This window comes from Fukomys damarensis, unplaced genomic scaffold (genome assembly GCF_012274545.1).
Source record: "Fukomys damarensis isolate Sample0158 unplaced genomic scaffold, DMR_v1.0_HiC HiC_scaffold_22, whole genome shotgun sequence".
In the NCBI taxonomy this organism is placed as follows: Eukaryota; Metazoa; Chordata; class Mammalia; order Rodentia; family Bathyergidae; genus Fukomys; species Fukomys damarensis.
In genome coordinates, this window is record NW_022900934.1 from 8,070,023 (window position 1) to 8,077,270 (window position 7,248).

At 42.2% G+C, this 7,248-nt stretch overlaps 1 protein-coding gene across 1 annotated transcript in view; it reads right to left on the reverse strand.

The window, feature by feature from the left end:
• Nucleotides 1–7,248, reverse strand: part of Pfdn4 (prefoldin subunit 4) — a 33,336-nt gene that overhangs the window by 25,211 nt on the left and 877 nt on the right. The gene's annotated exons all lie outside the window — the stretch shown is intronic.

Consider the following 7,248-nt stretch of genomic DNA (forward strand, 5'->3'; position numbering starts at 1 on the left):
AGAATTTGACATTCCATTATCGGCCCTTTCCTTCACTCCATTTCTCAGCTCTGTTTTCCTCTGCACAGACTTTACATTAAGACAGCCTTCCCTGTTGGTGGTCCATAGCAAAGCAGGTCTCTCCTGTCAACTTTCCAGTGGAAAGATCTCTTTCTTAGTGGCTGCAACAAGGTCCCGGGCCGTGCTCTGTGGTGACCGACCTGGAACATAAACTCATTCCAGATGCACACGTCCCACCCCAAGCCAAGGAGATGGGAGATGCTGACTGGTCCTAAACCCCTTGGAGGGTAAGATTCACCCACATGAACTACACAGGATGCTAGAGGGAGAAGTGACATTTCTCAAACAGAAATGAGAAGAGAGCTAGGATACTGAGCAGGCAAAACCCAAGAGAGCTCTTCACCCAGATTCCTTGTCCACTTTGTTTTGTCTTAAACATATGCTCTGAGATAAGCAGATTTCTCAGGGAGCAGAAGAGAAGTAGGGTGCTCAGATTCGTACAACGTTCAGTTGATTGGCCCCCAGTAGCTTCTCAATGCAACATTGGGGAAACTGAGAAATTGACCAAAGTTTACTTCCTTTCCAGTGCTACCTCATACAAGGTTGTTTCACCTGTGAAGAAGAGAAAACAAGACAATCCCAATTTAAGAAACTCCTATGTGTTAAAGAATCCTGCCACTCCTGTGCCTCTGAACAAATGGCCTTCTAAAAATAAAATACCTCTGCAATATGAGAGCTCAGCAACCAGTAGCCATTTGATTCTTAGACTCAGATAACCATAGGAAATGTTGTCCTTTTGTCTCTAAGATGAAGAAAGTATATTTGGGTTTCTGTCCAGAATTCTTGGTGTGATCATCAGTGAGGGTCTCCTAAATCCTCTGGCTGCCAAGCTAATCAGCCCCTGCCTCCCTCTCTCTCTCTCTCTCTCTCTCTCTCTCTCTCTCTCTCTCTGGGTTGTTCTCAGGATGACCACATCTCAGAATTGAAATCTGAACTCAAGTGTAAGTTTTATGCCTGTCTGAAATGATACTGTCTTTGGTTTACACACATGTTGTGCATTTTCTCCAGAAAAAATGTCAGCTCTAAGAGAGCAGGCCTGGCCTGTCTTGTTCATCACTTTATCCTGAGGACTTAGAATTGTGCCTGGCACATAGCAGCTGCTCAATAATGACTTTGTGAACGCCTCCACTTTCAAAGAATTCATTCTAATTGGATAAAATTAAAAGGAAAAATTCACTGAAGATGTACTTTCAATTGTTTTGATGGAAAATTGCATTATTCTAGAGGAATCTTTGAATATTAATGTAAACATACAAGTTATTGTATTGGTTATTGTATCCAAGCCATAATAGGACCTGACTGTAACTTATTCCTCGGTGCCATAAACATGATTATATGATGTTGTACAACAATCAGATACGGGATGCTCACTATGGGTGGAAAAATCAAGCAAACAGATGCATATTGTGAGGGCTGCTTGGCAATTGCTACAACAGGAAGAATGCAGAAGCACTCTGCTAACTAAACTTCTTTTTTCACCCTGAAGTCAAAAGGACTCTTCTAGAAATTTCTTGGGGTTTGGGGGGGTGTTGTTTTCTTTTTCATACCAGAGATCGAACTCAGGACCTCGAGCTCGCGAGGCAGGTGGCGGCACCACTGAGCTAAATCCCAGCCCAGAAATTTCTTATTCTCTAATCATCCAGTTGGTCCACCTTATGTTCATGAGCAACAGATACCTGTATTCGCTCCTCCTGCCCCTTACTCTTGCTCGCCACGGAGATACTTCCCAGAAGTTCCTCTAGGTGGCGATCACGAGGCAAGGTGTGCTCTTCCAGTTCATATTAAGGCTTGGACAAATGGAGTCGACTCAGCGATTCTCCACCCGAGTCAACAGCCCTCTAAAATACGTGAAGCAGAGCCCGGTACATCAGAACAAAACAAACTGTATGTAGGTCCAAAATAACTGGCAGTAATAGTTCTGTCATGACCTTTCCCTGAATTTCACCCTAATGGAATGAGCCAAGTTGTGTCATACAAGAAAGCACAGAATAGGTATCTATGTGATGATGTAATTTTTAAAATTAATTATGCAACTTTTATAGAAGAAAATACTTTAAAATCCATGAAATTTTTTATTAGCTGGTTTCACCTGACTCTGGATCAGTTACATTTGTATCTTCCAAAATTATTAATAACATTAATTGTTTATCATGTAAAAAGCACTGTTCGAAGTACTTCACACATACTAATTCATTTATCCCAGTCTATTAATGTAGGAAAGTCTGTCACTTAAGAGTCTATATTTTCTTTTACAGATCTCTTTTTCTAAACACTTTGGAAAATAAAAGAACAAAGTGCTTCTCTTTATATCAGATATAAAATTAGACACAACTTTTATCGTGAGCTGTGTTTCAGTTAGAATCAGTTAAGTACAGGAATAACAAGAAAGGCATTTGCTCTCTCTTATTTTTGCAATGTATTACTGCCCATTCAAAATATGTATTGAGCACTTAAATTGATTCCAACCTACTTACAGGTACTAGGAATACAGTAGAGAAAAAGACAGCCCTCTTGCACCAAGGAGCTGATAATCTTAAAGAAAGACAATTTGAATTTAAGCTGTTAGTATAGCTATACAACATTCTGATAATTATACTATCACAGTTATATACCAGAGCCACTATTATTCTCATTTTATAGGTGAGGATAAGGTAAGCTAATGTGGTCATAGTAGAGATAGGATAAGATAGGACAAGGCAGATTCAAATCCAGGAAGGTCTGGCTAAAAGTGTATACAGAGGTGGCATTTTATCATTGTAAAGTGGGAAATAATATTTTACAGCATTGTTGTCTGGGTATAGACTGTAAATTACAACCTGCAGTGATAGCATCGTAACTTGTTAACTTGGACACGTGCACTATAGTTTTCATAGCCGGCAAAATAGAGCAGTTCTTTCAATGAAGAATCTGAAATTTTCCCCCCACTTACTGTATTCTGGAGAATTTAAGATACTCTTTTTCATACTTGTAGTAAAAATGTAATTTATCAACATGAGCAAATTTTGCTCAGAAGTCATCACAAGAGTAGAGAGGCTCAATAGTTTTTTTTTTGAAGACATTGGTTGTGTTTCCCTTAATAGTTTAAATATTCATCTTAAAATGTTTAAAGGGAAAGGGGAACTAGGAGGTGGGCAGGGGAAAGGAAAGAAGAGAAAGAAAAAAATTGAAGGTAAGGAGGAAAAAATGGATACACATGTATATATGGGGTGGAGGGGTCAAGGGAAGGCAAGTGAATGGGAAAAAAAGAATCAAGATATATCATGTATGCCAGTGATGAATGTGATCATAAGGTATACCTAAATGTACAATCAACTCAACAACATTTTTTTAATTAAAAAAACAAAGATTCACCTTACCTTTTCTGAAACATGGTATACAGAAATCCCTGATTTACAAACATTTGAGTAGCAAACTTTCACAGGTGCACTGTATAAGACTGACTTGGTCAGCTTATAAACAAATCCAACTTATGGACAATTCTCTCAGAATGGAACCCATTCCTAAGTTTGGGACTTACTGTACTAACTTCCAGGGAAGCTCAGAGAACCTAAACAACCCACCCAAGACCACACAGGCAGAGCGTAATGAAGCCATGGTTTTTACCCAAGCTACTGAGACTCAGACTATTATTTTTGCCTAACAGGACTGCCTTCTATAAGAGACCCAAAGGAAGAGTCCTCCAGAGTTTTCCAATAACATCCTCAGAAAACAAAGGAAGCTTTGACACTGCTCGTTTTTTCTTGGGAAAGGGGAAATAATCAATAATCAGTTACCTATTACTTGCTCATTGGGTGCTGGCCAACTAGAACAGTACTGTGTCATATGCTCTGGGAGGGACAAAACCAAGGAGACAATGGCCCTAACTTCAAGGTTTGTCTAACTGCATAGAAAGCTCCACGAGAATGCAAGAGCAATCACGATCTTAATTATTTGAGGGCCCAATCTCTGTCGTTCTTCATGACGGTTACAGCTGTGACATTTTTCCAGGGATGTTCAGTGCTTTGTCATTTTCAGGAAAACCCTATGGAGTGAGCACTACCACTATTGCCAAAACTTCAGAATCAAATAATGAGAGAATAACAATTATTATCACACTGTGCATCATTATCCTCAAAGTAGTTATTCAGAGCACAAGACATAAACCGGAAAGATTCCTACCAAAAACAAGAACAGATACTAACAAGAGCCTTTCTTTTCAATGAACTAAGATGAACTAGTTCAAAAGAACACAGTTAGCATGTATATTATAATTTTTTTTAAACAAAGGAGTTTGTAGTTCGGAGGAGTATTTGAACTTCTCCCCGTTTCCTAATTATCACTCTTCTATTATGTCCTTTATTTGTGTTTCTTATATAAAGGAAACCTTGCAATATTTGAGCTTTTGGAGAAGTAACCGAGACTTAGAAAAATATCAAGTTGTTGTTGGTTTATCCCGCTGCTGAGCGGCTGAGCTGGGATTTGAACTCACCAATATCTTTTGCCGACCTTCTTCAACCTTATTCAATTATAGTTTCCTGAGTCAAAACTACAGCTAATCAATAAAGCGCACAAGTAATAATCGAGACATCTAAGCTGCCTGCTTTCTGGGTAGTTTGGAATAAAGAAGGCCCGCAGTACAGGAACACTGTGCAGTAATCCTTCCTCGGCACTTTACCATGCTCGGAATGCACCTACATTATCCTCATACAGCCCAGGAGTCTGGCTGTTGTTACTATTGCTCTTTTCGTGGTCCTGGAGCTTTCTGTGAGGTTCTGTTTGAGCAGTGTCAACTCAACAGCTGCAAAGTCAGTCCTGCAAGTTCCCACAATCAACAACATCTCAAACTCACACTCTAGGTTGGCCAATGTTTGAAGCATAAACTTATGCGACATTCTATATATGTGAAATTCTATACACTGGTATTCCCCGGGGCATAGAAACTAGCCTTGGCCTCCAATGGACTCCTCCACCCGACCCTCCTTACTCACACACATGTGCACACACATACATACACACGTGTCACCTGTGTGGAGGATAATGATCCATGACCCAGGATTTGGTGAGGTTTCCCAGAAAGACAGTGTCTGGGCTGTCTCAGCGCTGAGAGAGGCAGAGTGCGATTTCTGAGGCACTTGGAGGCCTCTCGTTAGGAATTTCTCAAGGGAGTCCCTGTCCAGACAACGCCTCCGCCTCTGAGAGGCCGCGCAGGGAGTGAGGTGGAAGGAAGGCAGAGGGAGAAAGGGTGAGTGTCTGGAGCTGGGCTCAAAACAGTCGCTGTTAACAACTCAAGGACACCTTGTCAAGGATGGACAGGCTGGGAGGCAATGGGCTGTCCAAGAACCAGTCATGCTTTCCCCTGCAATCCAGTACAAAGCCTTTCTCAACTGAATATGGAAACCAATTTCCTTGAGTTTTCTTACTGGGTACAATGGCTACTCACTGTATTGCACCTTTAGGTGTTGTAGGTGTTGAGGACACCTAAAGTGATCTAGCACTGAGCTCATCGGAAAGCCCAGCACATCTGCCCTGCTGAGAGAAAGGTAACCAAGGATGAAGGAATGATAACTCAGGAGCTAAAACAGCAGTGAGTTGTCCGTCATTGCCACAGAGCTCATGGAGCAGGAACTACATCCAGGTACAAGGAAGGCAGAGAGGCAAGTTGGGCGAGCTTCTCTTTCAGGGTCCTCTTCACCACCGTGTGTATATGAAACATCTGTATGAACTCCTCCCTCAAAACTGTTACGGTAACCATGCTGATGCCACCCCACCCCTCTTGGAAATATTCTCATTTAGGAATATTTCAGAATACTGGAAATATTCCAGTTTAGAAAAGATGGTATAAAATAATGCGATGTGGATGGATGTTTACATTAAGGGCTCAGGCTGGGATCAGAAAATACTAGGTGTGAATCTATCCAGGGCCATGAATAATGTCTGGGACATTGGGGAAAGTATTTAACTCTAAGCGTTAGGAAGTTTTGCGTTTGCTTTTGCTTTCTGTTTATTACATTGGGCTGCAGTGAAAAAGAAATGGGAAAATTGATGTAAACTTTCTAGTTTAAACCATGCCTAGTGGTCTGTACCTGAAATCCCAGCTATTCAGGAAACTGGGGCAGGAGGATTGTGACTTTGAGGCCAGCCTGAGCAAATAAGCAAGACTCTGTCTAAAACAAAATTATCTAGCTCCTCTAGCTTATCATAAACTCTAGAAAGCTTCCACATGTGTACTATGTAACATGGGGTACATAAACATAGTTTATTATAGAAAGTGATACATATTAGACTATATGTCTATAGTATATGCTCCAATATACAGTGTAGCTACATTTTTCCACTTTAATCAGTACGCGTTTGCAGTATGTAATGATTACATTCACTACCCCTTTATCTCTCCACCCCTTTATTTTTCCAAATTCATTTATTTATAAGACCTTATAAAATTAATAATCACACACACAGATTGAAACCCAGACTAATAGCCGGAAGAGAATACAAAACGTGTAAGACAACTGCAGTAAGTTAAGGTACCTTTTTACACACACCGTCCTCACTGGGTTACAATGCCCTTTTCTCTTCTTCTGCCTGTGCATTTTTAAAGGTACCATGCATCAGACACAAACCATTCTATGCATACCGGTGGGTGTTATTTCTATTGATACGGAGTCTTTAACCTTGAAGGAGAAATCTGCAGTGGTAGCTCTGGAGCTCAAGTCGAGCTACGAAAGTTTTCAAGAAATGAACTGTCGACAGGGGAAGTATCTGCCACCGAGAGGGTCCAAGTGACCGGGCCAGAGGACTGGAACCCAGGGTGGTTGGGTTCAAGGACAGGGTGGGAGCGGCGGGAATTTAAACTCCGCCACTGCGCGCGCCGCTTCCCCGAGCTGCTCCTGAGGGCCGGACGAGGTGGACCAGGCCCCGTGGCAGGTGATTTACATTAACTAATTTAAGCCTCGCGAAGACCCCCAGCAATCCAGCCAGCCAGGAAATCCCCTTCTCTCCCCGGTTACCTCCGGAAGTGAGGTCCCCCACTGGGACGCCTCCGGCTAAAGCTCAAATCGGCCCTCGAGGGGCTGCCCTGGGAGATCCCGCACGCCCAGACTCGCGAAGGTGCGAGCTCGGGCTGCCCGAGGCTCCTGCCGTCGGGGAAGGGAGGGCCGCGCTCGTCCGAACCCTATGAACTCGCTCCGCGCGCTCCGCGTTATCTCCGCG